Raw genomic sequence first — 17,456 nt, forward strand, 5'->3', positions numbered from 1 at the left:
TATATATATGTTTAAATATATATATACACATGGTTATATATACATATATATTTATAATGTATAAATAGGTAAAATATATATATATATAATAAATATGTATATTTAGTGCTTTAGCTAGAGACCACAGAGGCATCCACATTGCTTGAGAACAACTTGCTTGAACCAAACAAGCTATGGCTGTGGGAGAAGAAGGAGACAAAGAGAGACAAAGAGAGATAGAGAGACTAATGGAGCAAGATGAGAGAACAAGTAGAAGGTCACCTTTCCTGTGTACTCTGACCAGAAATCAACAGCAGGATATCCATATGCCTGGCTGACACTTTTAACACTTACGAAAATGGTCATAAGTGTAAATGAAATTTTAAATAAGAGAGTCACTTTAATTTCTATGCAAGCAAGTGTCATGTGAGGTAATGATGCCTCACATAAAGTGACCACTCAACACATACAATTTGAATTCAAACAACTTCCAGAAAATGCCTCATCCTAATTTTTTCTTTATTTTTTTCTTCTTTTTAAATATAATTCAATTTCCCAAACCTTGAATCAGCCATGGAGATTTTCATCAACTGGGCAGACAGCTGGAGAAGATCATTCATCCTCAGAAGATTTTACGGGGAACTCTTCCACATCCCAGCATCCCTGTCCCATGGAGGAGGGTAAGGAATATACACAGGTGGGATCTCAGCTTGGACAAGAGATGGTTCTAAGCTGATCAATTCAGTATCTACCGATTTCACTGTCCCCTCAACAACAGGAAAAAGCATAAAGACAGAGCAACTAGTACTGAGGCTTCTGCACAGGGACACATAGAAAGTGTACGTTCACTGACATGGCACAGACGCTCACCGCACATTTACAAAAAAGATCACTGGGACAGCCGAGGATGACATAGTAGACAGTTCAGATATGTGAGCTAGAGCAGTGGTCCCCAAGCCCCGGGCCACGACCCGTACCAGTCCGTGGGCCATTTGGTACCGATCAGCACAGAAATGATAAGTAACTTACATTATTTCCTTTTTATTTATATTTAAGTCTGAACGATGTTTTATTTTTTAAAAATGACCAGATTCCCTCTGTTACATCCATCTAAGACTCACTCTTGATGCTTATCTCGGTCACGTGATAAATTTATCCGTCCCACACTTAAGGCCATTCCGTGAAAATATTTTCTGACATTAAACCGGTCCGTGGCCCAAAAAGGTTGGGGACTACTGAGCTAGAGGATCATCACAACCTGTACCTTCAGATGAGAACTAACTCAGCCTCTCTCTCTCTCTCTCTTTCACACACACACACACACACACACACACACACGCACACACATCTCTACTCATTCATACAAGGTATAAACCATTTCTCCTTTTTTCACTTCTTCTCTCAAACACACAAGCCTTCATCCCCCACCCACCCTCTCGTTCCTTTACTGGATTCACACAGTTACACAGTCACCTTCATTCTTTCACACAATCATTTGAGACTCACTCTCTTACAAACTAATTCCATAAATCATTCGCATTCCCCTCTTTCTCAGCCAAATTCTACAAAACCCACTTGCCCTGATGGAAATGAACTTCAGTCTGTTGTCTTTCAAATCCCTATCCCACTACAGCCACAAAGCCTCAGCTCTACACACGCATGCTCATTCTCAGGACACACTCACGTCCTCTAACACTGTCTTACCATCTCACAGTGTGAACAGGTCCTATTCCTTCACTGAGTATTCTGAACTATCTCATGTACATGATCTTTCACGCCACATTGCTCACACAGGCCATGGCCATTTTAACTCCTACAGACCTCACGCTCATATCCTAGTTTTCTCATGTTGGAAATTTTCTTTCCTAGGTATCCTCCAGATGCCTGTATCCCAGGACCTGAAGCAATCAGAGGTTCCCCCACCCCATTCACCTGCCTCCTCTCCATTCTATCCAGTTAATCAGAATAAGCCCTTTACATCTTCAGCACAAGGCCCAGAGGAAAGGGTCATGACAATTTACTACACGCCTGTCCCATTGGGGAGCGTTTTTACTATGTCAGGGGATACACAGGAAGGACCGGTGCCTCCTTCAAAAGAGATGAAAATGGTGGAAATGACCTATATTGAAAAGGTCCATAAAAACGTCCCCCTCTCTCACATGTCTCGAAAGAGACACCTAACTGACAGTGACCCCAGCTTAGACAGCACAGCCCAAGGGAAAAGGAAGAAGGCTGACAGTGTAGCCAAGCCTCCAGCTGGGGAGGAGTATCCCAGGGCCAAGACGCCCGAGAGGCTGGTGACCCCGGAAAGTGGCTACAAGTGCTTGACCTGCTGCCGGGTCTTCCCCAGCTTGGAGGCTCTGCAGGAGCACGTGGAGCACGGGGTCACTGAGGGCTTCAGCTGCCGTGTTTTCCATCGTACTCTGGCCCGTCTCAACCACAAAAAGCATAGAGAAGAGAACAAGAACATCAAGATGGCAACATTCACATGCCAGAAGGAAAAACATTCCTGCATGAAGACAACTCAGTATAAGTAAACAGCCCCTAAAAGAGGACGTGAAGCACGTTAGACTCTATGAAGAGGCTTCACTATTTTTAGCAGCCATAGAACCCTCCTTTTTATGTACAATATATTTGCCCCCTCCACCATTAGTACCATAGCACAAATACGAGTAGACAACCCCTGCTAGTGAAATCCATCACTTTCCTGAGGGAGAAGGCAGATCACAGCCCCTAAAAGAGAGGAAGTGAATCACCTTAGACTCTACTAAAGGTGCTTCATTATTTTTAGCAGCCACAGAACCCACCTTTTTATGCACATCTACAACCATCATCTCCACTACTATATACTGTCAGTTTGAACACACTACCCCTTTTTTAAATACACCCAGCACTCTCCTGAGGGAGAAGGCAGACCACACCATCCCCAATATTGCATGTTCTCTGTCCAAGTGTAACTCCCGTCCAAAGAACATCCATGGATACATGCTTCAGTGAGAGTGCAGAGTCTACAGAGTTTTTAATGCTACAGATTTTAATTCCCCAGCCCTGTACTCACCCCCACATTTCTCTGAAATGTGGTCTTTGTTGACAATTTTGCACATTTTTCTATATTATTTCTTTAAAAAAATATCCCTTTTTCCCATGTCCCTCTATATATTTACCTACACAGTTATTTGGCTGGAGGACAGACATTACTATTGAGAGAGAAGCAGGGATGATAAAAGCAACTATACTGCAGCTCTTCAGTTCTCTGACCTTGTGGACACAGCAGTGCATATCCACTTCTGCACATACACATCCATAGGGAAGGATGACACACAAAATGAATTGATTCATAATTATCATATATATGCAGTTATCCACAATACCATAATGAAGTTTTAATCTTAGTAACTTTAGAAGGGTAAAAGCTACCAAATTTTGAAAAACATAATTTGTGTGTTTGCTTACTTGCCTGTTTTTTATACTTGTTTAACTTTGCACATTTCAAAGATAAATTTTAATTTTTGTCACTGTGCCATCTTCAGGGGCTCAGAAACAAAAAGTGAAAATTTTAAAAGTATTATTTACACTTCGCTAAACAGGAGAAGAGAAATAAAAATAGTCCCACTTTTAAATGATCATTACAATTTTTATTCCCCTTCTCCTGTATACTTTTGTGAGTTGTGCAGTATAGTTGCTGTCAGTTTTATCTGACTAGTATGTTTTACACTTTCCATTGAAAAGAGGGTCTAGATTCTGGCCAAATATGTGGGCAAGTGGAAAGACTAGCCAATTAAAGCCATTACTCACAAATTGGCTTTCATGATCGACCTGGGGGTAAACACATATCCGTGCTGGACCAATACGCACTAATAGCTGGGGAATTAGAAGAGACAGAGATTGTGGGAATACTGCTGAGTTATCCTTTGTCTGCAACTCATATTAAGGTTTATACATTGCTGAACTTCCTTCAGGTCTACTTTTTGAAAGACATCGCTGTTTTAACTGCTACTGTAATTCACTAACCTTATGCACTAATATTTCAATAAACTTTTTTTTTCCTCAATTTGCCTGTGTCTTTTTTGCTATTAGTAACACAATGTGCCTTCACTGATGCAGTTTAGCTCCAACATGATAATTTCTCCCATTTTAATAGTTGAAATGATCTAATCTAGAAAGGAGTAACACATATACCTCTGACTTCATATTGAAACTAAAGGGATAATCTTGTACTTAGATTGTATGCTATAATCTTGATTAATTAGGATTGTCCATTAAAAATATTTGGGTGTATAAACAAAATAACTGCAATGAACAAAATCGACTCCCATAAAGTATACCTGATATTAAATTCCTTACTACTGCTCAGTAGCTTTATATACTCTGAGGCATTACTGTCATCCTGAAAATGAACATAATAATACCTAAAATAAGAGTGATTGTGAGGGGAAGAGACACAGATAAAAGCACCTAATTGAGGGTCTGGCATAGTTCACAGGAAACAGTTTTTTTTTCATTCATTTTTGAGATTTTTTTTTTACTTATTAGCAGTTTGATTATCATGTATCTAAGTAGAATTTAGTTTTAGTTTATATAGTTTTCAATCCATTGAGCTTTAAAATTTTTTACTTTTTGAGACCCTGGTCTAGACAGATAAGAAAGGTGCCACCTGTAAATCAATGTATATATACCATCTGGATTCCCTGACTTGTATTTACAGCCTAGTTGGTGAATAAGTGATTTGGGGGGTTCTTGCTCCCCAACTACACACACACAACACCACCACCATCTACTGCAACAGGTTTGACAGAGAGCAGTGATTTTGAACTGATGTGCCCCAAGAATGTTGAAAACATTCAGTACCTGACTGTTTAGTCAGGGGCACTGAGCTTTTTCCTTAGACTGTCAAATAATGACAACAGACAACACAATACCATCCGGTGTGAATGCCCTGTCTTGAACCATAAATGTATAAGTCATATAACAGAGTTGTATCTTATTGGTCATGTGGCATACTAAGGTTGTGTTTAATTGGTTAATTCTTGTTACTAGAAATCCTTATATACAGGTATAGGCACTTGGTTTTTTAAAAAAGTCACTTAGGAGCAAAAAAGTAATTACTATTGGCATTTTTCTGGGTAACTCAATCAAAATTATACTTTTTTTTTGGTCAAATCAGCAAAAAATATATTCTGTGTGTCGCAGAATTTTTGTAATTAGTTTATGTGCGCCATAAGAAAAAGATTGAAAACTACTGGTATAAACAGAGCTGATAAAACAAAACACTGTCTTAGGCAATGCCTCTGTTCCTTTGGTGATAGAGACAGAGAGAGAGAGGGACAGACAGGAAGGGAAAAAGATGAGAAGCATCAATTCTTCATTGCAGCACCATAGCTGTTCGTTGATTGCTTTCTCATATGTGCCTTGACAGGGGGGTGGGCTACAGCAGACCAAGTGACCCCTTGCTCAAACTAGATGAGCGCACGCTCAAGCTGGCAACCTTGGGATTTTGAACCTGGGTCCTCTGCGTCCCAATCCAATGCTCTATCCACTGTACCACTGCCTGCCCAGGCGCAATGCCTCTGTTCTTATATGTATTTCCCTTCATTTCATCAAATGAATTATGAAACAATAACAAAATCAGCAGGAGAAACCTATAAAGTATATCAAGTAAAGAAAATTTTCATTAGTTCTGTTTCTGGTAATTGGAATTTGCTTTTCTTATTAATAAAAACATTACCGGCCCTGGCCGGTTGGCTCAGCGGTAGAGCGTCGGCCTGGTGTGCGGGGGACCCCGGTTCGATTCCCGGCCAGGGCACACAGGAGAAGCGCCCATTTGCTTCTCCACCCCTCACCCCCTCCTTCCTCTCTGTCTCTCTCTTCCCCTCCCGCAGCCAAGGCTCCGTTGGAGCAAAGATGGCCCGGGCGCTGGGGTGGCTCCTTGGCCTCTGCCCCAGGCGCTAGAGTGGCTCTGGTCGCCGCAGAGCGACGCCCGGAGGGGCAGAGCATCGCCCCCTGGTGGGCAGAGCGTCGCCCCTGGTGGGCGTGCCGGGTGGATCCCGGTCAGGCACATGCGGGAGTCTGTCTGTCTGTCTCTCCCCGTTTCCAGCTTCAGAAGAAAAAAAAAAACAAAACAAAAAAAACAAAAACATTACCCTTTGTGTTTCAAGTACATCTGAGAAATCTGATAATAAACTCAGACTACTATCTCCTCAGATACTCTCAGAAATGCAACCAAGTTAAAAATTAAGAAAGTATATATAAATTAAATAGTTTCCCTTAAGAAGGTAATAAGAAACACAAAATAAAATGCACATGAGCTGAGCCCCTTTGAGAAGTTTTGGGACAGCTATTCCCTTGAAAGAGCCCTTTCCCCCTCTCTCCAATTTGCCCCAGGAGAGGTCATCAGCATCAAAAATGTAAACAGAAGTAACATTGCAAAGCTACCTAACAAAACCCCCTTCCCTCACTCAGGCCTGTGGCCTGCTACACATGAGCGACAGGGACACCTACTTGTGGCAGGCAGCTGCCATGGCCCCGTGGTCCAGTCCTGTCTGTGAGCACTGCGCTTGCCTTGGCATAGTCCCAAGTGGCCATGGTGCCACCGTTCTTGTGGCTCTGTTGCCAGCGAAGGCAATAGCATCTGGTGAATAGCTGCCACAACTCCACAGTCTTGCTGGACCAAATCCAGATGCCAGACATGATACCCACTAGAAGGCACATGAAGTACTTGAGCATGAGCTCCCAGTACTCCAGCTTGGTGCGAGGCTGCCTGGAGTGTTGGCCTGGGCACACGCAGGTGAGCGCACCCTCCCAGCTCTCGCAATAGTGCTGCTCAGGTAGCAGGCCATAACAATGCTGGCTGGCACTGTGTAGAGCAGCATGAAGATGCCAATTTGGATCATGAGATTCTCCAGCTTGTCCGTCTTGGTGTCACCCTTCTTGATGACTCTACAGATGCAAAAAAGCAACACGAAACCTGCCAGGAGGATAAGCGTGCCCTGAGCAGGTAGAGCGAGCACCAGAGGGCCCAGCATCAAGCCAGGCAGTGAGTTCAGGTTCTGCTTGCCCACGTAGCATATGCCAGCCACTGGATCCCCATCCATGGAGCTCAGTGCCACTTGACGCTGGGGATGAGCCAGATGGGAGTACTGTGTATAGCCCACGATGGCCTCATTGCCCCACTTCATGCCAACTGCAAAGAACCAGGCGAGCGACAGGATGACCCACCAGATGGAACTGGCTATGCCCAAGTAGGCGAAGTACACCAGCAGGAAGACAACAGTCTGCAGCGCAGGGCCCTTCCTCTCATAATGAATGTGGCTGTTGTGCTCACACCCAAACCTACCAGGAAGCCCAAAGATGCACAAGTAGCAAGCTGACAGGAAGATGATGGGCACTCAGAGTAAAGGAAGCGTTCCACATATCTATCAAGAAGGTGGCCACCTTGGTGGAGGTGGAGAGAAAGCATGGCACTGACCACAGGCCTACCATAAGGTGGCGAACGTGTGCTCATCCAGGCTGAAGGAGGGCTGGTAGCAGGGCACCGCGCAGTTGGGTACCTGGCCCTTCTGTACCTTGTTGCAGAGCAGGTGCAGCTACTTCAGGATGGGCACCAATGGCTCGCGGCGCTTGCACATCGTTGGGCCTGACCGGGAAGAGTCTTGGGGACCCTGTGGTGGTCTTGATGCAGTTGTAATCCATGCAGAGGACCTCGGTGTCCCCAGCACCGGGAGGCGGTTGCATTTCATGAGCTCCGGCCAGGCTAAGTTGAACTGCAGCACGAATGGAGAGCAGCTGTCCTTGGCGCGTACACGCAGTTGCAGGGCGACAGAGGCTTATGATAGTCAAGTAAGCAGATGGGCGTGTACATGGAGCAGGAACAAGTGCAGGTCCGGAGAGCAGTGGATCTTCACCAGCGGCCAGAACTGGTGCAACTCCAGGCCCGCCTCGTCCTGCGTGTTGTGGTGGAACTAACTGATTGGGCATGTGCGTCAGGTTGTAGCCTTTGCCCTGGCACATTGGTATGGTGATCTCCTTGCAACCCGGGGCTTTGGAGGCGGCCACTGCCCGGCCTGCCAGTTGCGCCAGGAGCAGCAGCGGTGCAGAAGAGTCAGGCTAAGCCATAACCCCTCCCTCCCCTCGCCTCGCATAGCCTGCGCACGGGGCCAATGCAGACAGGGGAAACCTGGGTCAGGGCTGCCCTCTCCGCCGACTTGTGTGCGCCACCGGGCCTAGCAACCTGTTGGCTCTTCTTGTCTTCAATAAATCCGCCCCAAAACAAACTGTTTCAGGAAGGCGCTGCCTCCCTCCGCCCTTAGTGCTTTGCTGGATAGAGTTGAGGAGGGGCAGTTAGGGCAGTAGCGTATGGGAGGGCGGCAAGGGGGTCTATCATGCCCCGGGGCCACTGGCAGAGAGGCGCCAAATGGTCTCCAAGACAAACAAGAAAGGAGTAGTAGAAGGGGTCGTGCCGGGAGCCAGTTATGTTCCCTAGGCCACTGAGTTAGGGCTCCGATTCTAGGGAAAGTATTCTTTAAAAAAATGAAGAAAAATTACAACTACTCCCAGTTAGAGGGGAGTCAACGTCTCAGTCCCCGCAAGCGGTCTCCAAACCTCCAGATTAAGCTCTCCATTCTCTTCTTTCCCCTCCACCTCTTGAAACCAAACTGCTGACACCCCGCCCCACCCCACCCCGCCTCCCTTTCCACTGGGCCCTCCAGGCTGGACCACGGTGTCAAACAGATCAGCTCCCTCCAGAACAGTATGAAGGACCAGGGGGAACGGGGAGCAGGGAAGGCGCGGGCTCTCACCTCCGCGAATCCAGAGAGAAGATATGCTGCAGCTAGCCTGGGTTCTCCATCTCTGGGACACTCCACTCAGAAACGCGACTCAGAGCCAAGCTGGCAGCTGGAAAATTTGGCGACAGACTGGGTATCCGAGGAGGCTGCACATGGCAGCAGGTGGAGGCGAAGTCTCAGAGAGAGGGTCTGAACGCGATCGCCACAGGCCGGTCACTCACTCTCTCCTCCTCCAGGGCCCCTCGCATGATGCGGGCGGGGCAAGGCAGAGGCAGGCCTTGCGTTCCTCCGGGGTCCTGAAGCCGCCTGTAGGGCGAACGCGCCTGCAGCATCTAGGCAAGAGGAAGGTGCTGTATGGTGACCGGGAAACTCAGCTCCTCACAGCACCACGAACAGGCGGAGCTGGCCTCGCGGGGACTGCACGGTGCGTGCCTGTCACCGTGTCCTGGCAGCGGCTCGCATACTCCCCTGTAGGGGTCTCCTTGCTCCAGTCAACTCCTGGGGGCGGTGGCAGTGCTCAGGAGACTCCGGGCTCGGCTCCTCCCCCTAATACTCGCACCTTTTAGCCTACCTCCGGTTGGCGCTAAACAGTGCCAGGCGGTAAAGGCAGCTGAAGCAGCGGAGGAGTCATGGGCTGCAAGTCGTCTACCCTCTCCAGCTCCCCCCTGGCACTGGCTTTTAATGCCCGCTGGGAGGCCCCGCCCCTCGAACTAAGGCTCCGGGGTAGGCTGTGGGCTGGCTCTCCGAGCTTCCCAGCTCACTGCCCCTAGAGCTTAGCCTCCCCTCCCGGTGCCCTCCGGTCCCGCCCTGAGTCGACCCCCGTGCAACTCCGGCCAATCGTGGGCCGGGAAGCGATGAGGGCAGGGTGAATACTTATCAAGCCTTCCTGAGACCAGGGATGGAAAACCCTATGTACTGGTTCCAAGGAGTTTCCTGATGTTGCCCACGGGTATTGGGCTCAGTTTCCCGTAATGTTTTAGCTTATGAACTTTTGCTCCTAGGGTCCCTATCAGATCTCCTCTCTTCAGCTAAACATTCTTACAGAGTCCAGCATTTGTTAAAAAGAACTGTTTCAAGAATCAATCTTAACAGTTCTACCTGTCTCTTCTCCATCCTGTCTCACATCACATGAGCTCAGGTAGAGAGAAAAGCAAATGCTTACTGATCCTCTACTGTATGATGGACAGTGTGTTAATTGTGCACACCTTAATACAAGATCTCAGATCCCTGCAACAATTCTATGAGGCAGGTATTCTGTACAGAGAAGAAACAGAGGTTTAGGAACTTAACCAAGGTATCCGAACTAATGATAAATCCTCCAGAAAAACCCCAACCTAGATCTTGTTCCCTGCAGTATTCCGAGTGCCAAACACATAGTAGGCGCTCAAATGGCAAATCCCAGGTAGTTGGGCCGCAGCATCAACAATTTTTTTTACATTTTATTTATTTATTTATTTTTTAGAGAGACAGTGAGTCAGAGAGAGGGATAGACAGGGAAAGACAGACAGGAAGGGAGAGAGATGAGAAGCATCAATCATTAGTTTTCGTTGCCCATTGCAACACCTTAGTTGTTCATTGATTGCTTTCTCATATGTGCCTTGACCTCCGGCCTTCAGCAGACCAAGTAACCCCTTGCTGGGGCCAGTGACCTTGGGTTCAAGCTGGGGGGTTTTGCTCAAATCAGATGAGCCCGCGCTCAAGCTGGGGACATCGGGGTCTCGAACCTGGGTCTTCCGCATCCCAGTCCGTCTCTATCCACTGCGCCACCACCTGGTCAACAGGATCAACAATTTTAACCACACTCGCATGTACAACAGGTATCTCCAAGGCTTCAACCATTTTTTTTTTTTTTTTTTTTTGCATTTCATAGCAAAATCTTATGGTTGTGGCAAGTGATTTTTTCCATCTTTGCAAGACTAAAGCGATGTTAATCCTTTAAAACCCTAGGCAGTTCCCAGCAAAGAGAGAAGCAACGCTGGCTCCAGGCTCTTTAATGGGCAGGGCGCTGGGACCCCTGGGGACTGCGGGTTGCCTAGCTGCACCTGCCAGCCATGGAGGTGGGGGAGCGCAGAAGGAGTGGCCACGGTCTGCGGAAGGCCTGCTGGGCGCCCTGACTCTGGGGCACACAGTGGCGCTCTCAGATAGGTTTTTATGCTGCAAGTTTTAAATGTCCTAAAAACATCTCTATCTACACTGTTCTAATTAGGTTGGAACACTGAGGTGTTTAGCGTACTTGAGATTTATTCACATGCTTAGAAGGAAGGTCTGAATTGTTTCCCACTCCCCCACCTCTTCCTTCTGGGAAGGAGGTGAAAAAAGGTTGGAGGGCCAGGAAAATTGAAGGATTCAGGATTGGACTCAAGGGGAGAGATAGGCTGCGGTTATTATTCTTGTGTCCTGAATTCCGTTTTGTACAGATTAAGAGGCTAAAAATGGCAGACGAACCCTCTCCCTCCCTCTTACCAACAAGGCTTTGTGAGTGCCCGCAGATAAGTTATTTTGTGCTCACTCTGTTACAGATGGCACTGCTCTCAGGTTTACAGCTAACTGCCTTTATGCCCGGGAAGGGGCTTGGTTATGCTAATATGTGTTGGGGGAGGGCTTTTGCTCCCTCAAAAAGTTTTAAAAGGAGGAGCTAGGAGGCCATTTTGGGGAGGTGAGACCGCATTCTTCTAAGCTGAGAGGAGGACCACCTGTTGTAGCAGGGTAGAGAGGCCACATGGCGGAGAGGAGCCAGCCAAACTGGCAGAATGCTGAAGGAGAAGCCAGTTTGTGCAGGAGAAGGAGATGGGGAACAGAGGCGAATAAGTCTGGTGAGGGACTTTGATTCTAGGAAAAAACTGGAAAAAGTCAGTGGCCTTGGAAGTCCTGAATGGAAAGTGCCCCCACCCCGCCCTGTGTATTTTCTCACCCGCAGGTTGCGATCATGAATAAAGGAAAATGGCTCACCAGTTTTGGGCTCCACTCTTTTCTTTGTGATCTGTCCAAATTAAATTCGAACCTAAACCTGCATGGGCCAGGCGGCTGTGATGGTGGCTGTGGCTACTGGCTGTAGAGAGAGAAATAACGAAGAATATGTGTATTAACCTCAGCCTCAGAGTTAAAAGGAATAAATATCAATAGCATCACAAACATTGAAACTACTGATAAATATGGTCTACATGTACATTAAGTCTTTTATTCCCTGGAATTCTGCAGGTGTCCATACTTTATCTTTTGGGGGTTTTTTTTGGAAATACTTGGCACTTTGCGTCAGCAAATTTCCCAGGGTTGAAAGTAGTGGGAGTTGAAAAGCCATGAAATAACAGTCAGAAAGAAAGGGAAACACAGTGAAAAGTATGTGCACACTGTGAACATGCCAGGGGAGGGCGATCTAATTCTGTGTCCTTCATGCAACGCATATATTATTGGGGGTGGACAAGTGTTGGGTAATAATAAAAATTATTTGAAGTTGGAGAATGTTAATCACTCCCGCTGGAATTTATGCAGAATACGTGTGTTATTTCGCATGGTTCTGACTCAAACAATGTTACATACTGGTTAGTAAACCTCTCTCTGCTTAATCAATAGCAAAATGTTATTTTTGCTTCATTAGTAATAACAGCATAAAACTTCATCAAAAGAGACTTATTTTTCATTGTATAGTTTTTTATATCATTTGAATGTTTGCTTTTTTTACATATATTTAAAGACAGTTTAAAATATGGTGATTGTTTAAGAGGTGTTAGGCACGGTGTTAAATAACTTGTTTGTATTAGCTAATTTAATCCTCACAACAGATAAACTGGCACTGTAATGACTTGCTTGAAGTTACTTCGTCATTGAAAAGGATAGAAATCAAAATTTTCTCCTGAATCATAATTTACTATCCAACAAACTAGAAAACACTAAATTATTTTTAAGATGCATTCTAAACACCAAACATTGGCAAACATTCTATTTATTGTTTCAAATAATTTTCCATCCATCTATTTAATAAACACCAATTTCTGAGTTAAAGACACTGCTGCTATATTAGACATGTTTCTACAAAGCCAAATTCATGAAATTTAATTTAAATTGTTATCCAGGGTATATTTATTAATTGATGAAAATACAGATGATGATGCTAACTGGCTACCCCATTTAGTAAATGCATGACATTTCAAAAGTTTTGAAGTATTGGTTTTGGATTCTGTCTTCGGGGAATAGTGACAGTGTTTTCATTCTTACTAGACTTGTGTTGATTTATACATGTATTATTCTGTTGAGACACTGGAACAGTCTTAATTAGATGCCTTCAATAAAGTTATGAAATAAATGGATGAATGAATGATAACTGAGATTAACTTTTTAAACTTTGGCAACTGGCATTGAATCCTTGAGTACAGCTTACCTTATGAACTGTATCTGAGGTTGGTCATACACTGTTAAATGCAGCATGAGTCCAAACCTTGGCTCTTCCTTAACCAGTTGTGCCAAGTTAGGCAAGTCACCTAACAGCTCTGGGTCCTCTTTCCTCATCTGTAAATGGAGTTACAAATAGTTGTCTACCTCATCGAGTTGCACTGAGGGGTAAATAAATTGATACAGTAAAGGGCTTAGAACCATGTTTAGCACCTGGTAAATCTATATAGGTTTTAGTTTTAGTTTTGTTTTGTTTGTGAGAGAGACAGAGAGAGACAGAGACAGAGAGATGGACAGATAGGGCAGACAGACAGAAAGGGAGAGAGATGAGAAGTATCAATTTTTCACTGCAGTCCCTTAGTTGTTTATTGATTGCTTTCTCATATGTGCCTTGACTGGAAGTCTCCAGCCAAGCCAGTGATCCCTTGCTTAAGCCAGCAATCTTCGAGGTCAAGCCAGCGACCTTGGGCTTCAAGCTAGTGACCTTTGGGCTCAAGTCAGTGACCCCGCACTAAAGCTGGTGAGCCCACACTCAAGCCAGTGACCTCGAGGTTCTAAACCCAGACCAATGCTGATGACTTACAGGTGAAGGAGCACAATATCCTAATTAGTCACAAGTTTAGTTCCAGGTTTGTAAAAAAGAGTCTCTCAATTCTATAAGTGGCGAGGAGTATCTGCTCAATGGAACACAGTATAGTGGGAAGAACACTGAGTAGTTCATGGACAATCTTGGATTCAAGTCTCATCGTGTGAGCCAGCTGTGTGCCCTTGGGCACAACACTCAGTCTCTCTGGACTTAATTTTCCTTGATTATAGAATAAGGGGATTCAACCAGAGAGTCCTGTGATAACTTTTTGCCTGTAACATTCAATGAATTCTGTGTTTTTGCTAGTTATTTCAAAACATCTACTACCTGAATTCCTGGGAAGAAATAGTTGGTGCTTTAAAGAGTGCCTTTACCTCTAGAATGGGGCTGGAGAGAAAACTCTCCCCTTTAAAAAGATCCGCTAGTTTTTAGAAAACAAATGTTATCTTTTTCCAAAAACAGAATCCACATTAGGCTTTAATTACCAAAAATAAATCCCTGCTGTAACTATTAAGTGACAGTTCTTGCACCCTGAGCTCTTTTGGTTTGGGGAGGCATTCCTAGAGCTCCCTCTGTCTTGCTTTCTATTGATTTGACAGCGGCATTGCTGAACATTGGTGCTGGGACAGTTTCTCGCCAAGAGATGAGAATAAATGGGTGGGGTGACAGCTTCTCCTGCATGATGTCTTCAGGAGGAAAAAAAATATTGTCTCACTGAGTAATGCAGGAGGAGGAACTATTCAGGCAAATCTCAGTCTGAAATGTCTTCCAGCCCCACTTCGCCATGCAGAAGGACAAAGCAGTCACCATGTGGGGCTTAGGGACGCATGCAGTCTTGTCAGCCTGGACTCACTTCGCTTGTTGTCTGGTCTGCTAAATACTTCTCCAACAGTTGTGATTCTTAGAACTTTGTGGACTCAAGCTCATTTCTTCAGCTCTGCTTCTTATTTTCTCTTGCTGAATTTTCACTTTCTAACCCCAAGTGGGAGATCTGCCTCTCATTTTAAAATTCATTACACAATCACCACTATTGAAAGGCTACCATGTACTGGGAGGACAGATTGCTTCTCACTGCTCAGGGTTGACAAACTCCATCAATAGCAAAAAATAGCATGACAAAAAAAAAAATAACATGACAAGGCCCTGTTCAACAGAATTTATTTGCAAAGTTCAAAAAAAAAAAAAAAACAGCACAGAAAAAAAAACTTGAGGTTCATATAATTCTTGGAGGGTATAAAATCTTAGATGAAAATGGCAGACAACAAGTAGGAGAATAACAGCAGTGAAATTAATAAAATAGTATTCTCAAGAAAACCCCTGACCTAACCAAGCTGTGACACAGTGGATAGAGTGTTGGCCTGGGACGCTGATGACACAGATTCATAGCTCATTTGTTTATAGCTTGAATGATATTCTATTGTCTAGATGTAAAATATTTTACTTATTTCTTCACATACTGAAGGACACCTTGGTTGCTTTCAGGTTTTGGCAATTATGAATAAAATTGCTATAAACAGAACCTTGACTTGGGGTGGTGAACACACAATACAGTGTATAGATGATGTGTTGTAGAATTGTGCACCTGAAGCCTGTATAACTTTGTTAACCAGTGTCATTGCAATAAACTCAATTTAATAACTGTTATAAACATCCGTGTACAGGTTTTTGTATTGACTAAAGTTTTCACTCCTTTGGGTAAACACCACGAAGTGTGATTGCTGGATTGTATGGTACGAGTATGTTAAATTCTGTAAGAAACTGCCAGACTGTTCCAAAGAGGCTGTACTATTTTGCATTCCCACTAGCAATGAATTAAAGTTTCCGTTGCTCCACATGCGCGCCAATATTTGGTGTTGTCAGGCTTTTGGAGTTTGGCCATTCTATAGTCCTGTAGTGGTCTCTCATCATTTTAATTTCCAGTTCCCTAATGACATCTGTTGTACAGCATCTTTCCTTATACTTATTTGCCATTTGTATATCTTCTTTGGTGAGGTGTCTATTCAGATCTTTTAACCACTTTTTAATTGAAATTTTTTTATTGCTGAATTATAAGTTTTTTGTATATTTGCATATGTCTTTTATCAGATATGTGTTTTACAAATATTTTCTCCAACTCCATGGCGTTCTTATTCTCTTACATTGTCTTTCACAGAACAGACATTTTTAATTTTTTTTTAATTTATTTTTTTTTATTTTATTTATTTATTTTTAGAGAGGAGAGAGAGACAGAGAGGGATAGAGAGGAGAGACAGAGAGAGAGAAGGGGGGAGGAGCAGGAAGCATCAACTCCCATATGTGCCTTGACCAGGCAAGCCCAGGGTTTCGAACTGGCGACCTCAGCTTTTCCAGGTCGAAGCTTTATCCACTGCGCCACCACAGGTCAGGCCAGACATTTTTAATTTTAATGAAGTCCAACTTGCCAGTTTTTCTTTCATGCATTGTGTTTTTCGTGTCATGTCTAAAAGGGTTTTTCAATGTCTGGGAAACAAAACTTGAAGAGATCATTAGACTCCCGAAAAAAGCTTGAAAAAGCCTGGGGAGATGTCATGAGCGGTACTTTTAGCGTGTGAAAGTGACTGCTAGCTCTGCGCCAACCCAACCATAAGTACCAAAGATCTGCAGACCCTTCCTGCCTCTGTCTCAGTGCCCTGCGCTGACTGTGTCCCGGCTTACATCTGCCAGCATGGACCCACCAGTTTGACCTTTGTGAGAAGGAAGGATTTAGATTTAGTTTTTGGATATATCATTGCTCCTTTATCCTTGAAAATTTTATTAAATAAGAGAATTTTCTAAGGTAGCAAAGTATTCAAGTCTTTCTAACAAAGTTTTTCAACCATTCCAGTCTTTCTAACGCAGAAGCAGAGGTAAACAACTCTGGTTTATTTTAAAAAGACAGTTAAGTTAAATATGTTTTAAAAGTTCTTTGACTCTAATGTAAGAAACTTTAAATTGTCAATGGCATTTGTAAGGAAGAACAAAAAAAAACAAGTTCGGCCCTGGCCGGTTGGCTCAGTGGTAGAGCATCGGCCTGGCGAGCAGGAGTCTTGGGTTCGATCCCCAGCCAGGGCACACAGGAGAAGCACCCATCTGCTTCTCCACCCCTCCCCCTCTCCTTCCTCTCTGTCTCTCTCTTCTCTTCCCGCAGCCAAGGCTCCACTGGAGCAGAGTTTGCCTGGGCGCTGAGGATGGCTCTGTGGCCTCTGCCTCAGGCACTAGAATGGCTCTGATTGCGGCAGAGCGATGCCCCAAGATGGGCAGAGCATCGCCCCCTGGTGGGTATGCCGGGTGGATCCCGGTCGGGAGCATGCGGGAGTCTGTCTGACTGCCTCCCCATTTCCAACTTCAGAAAAATACAAAAAAAAAAGCAAGTTCTAACTGTTTGTGGACATGTAGAAGATGGCAATTTCCCAGGTACCCTTGTTCTTTTGGTTTATTTGTTTGTTTATTGATTTTAGAAAGAGGAAGGAAGATAAAGAGAAACAGGAACATCAAGCTATTTCTGTATGTGCCCTGACTGCGGATTGAATCAGGAACCTCTGAGCTTTGGGATAACACTCCAACCAATTGAGCTATCTGGCCAGGGTAAACCCTTGTTCAACTATATACCCAGTTCTTTTATACCAAGCAACTTTTGTAATTGTCACTTACAGGATTTACCTTCTTGACCTCATACTGCCATGGCTGGTTGTTTGTAACTGTATCACAGAACATCTGACAGCCCA

The 17,456-nt window shown here is 44.6% G+C and overlaps 1 pseudogene; it reads right to left on the minus strand.

Annotated features, from left to right (window-relative positions):
- Positions 1 to 8,091, minus strand: part of LOC136334255 (frizzled-5-like) — a 36,810-nt pseudogene extending 28,719 nt beyond the window's left edge.
- Positions 8,092 to 17,456: the final 9,365 nt, after the last annotated feature.

Source organism: Saccopteryx bilineata, chromosome 1 (assembly GCF_036850765.1).
Source record: "Saccopteryx bilineata isolate mSacBil1 chromosome 1, mSacBil1_pri_phased_curated, whole genome shotgun sequence".
Lineage (NCBI taxonomy): Eukaryota > Metazoa > Chordata > Mammalia > Chiroptera > Emballonuridae > Saccopteryx > Saccopteryx bilineata.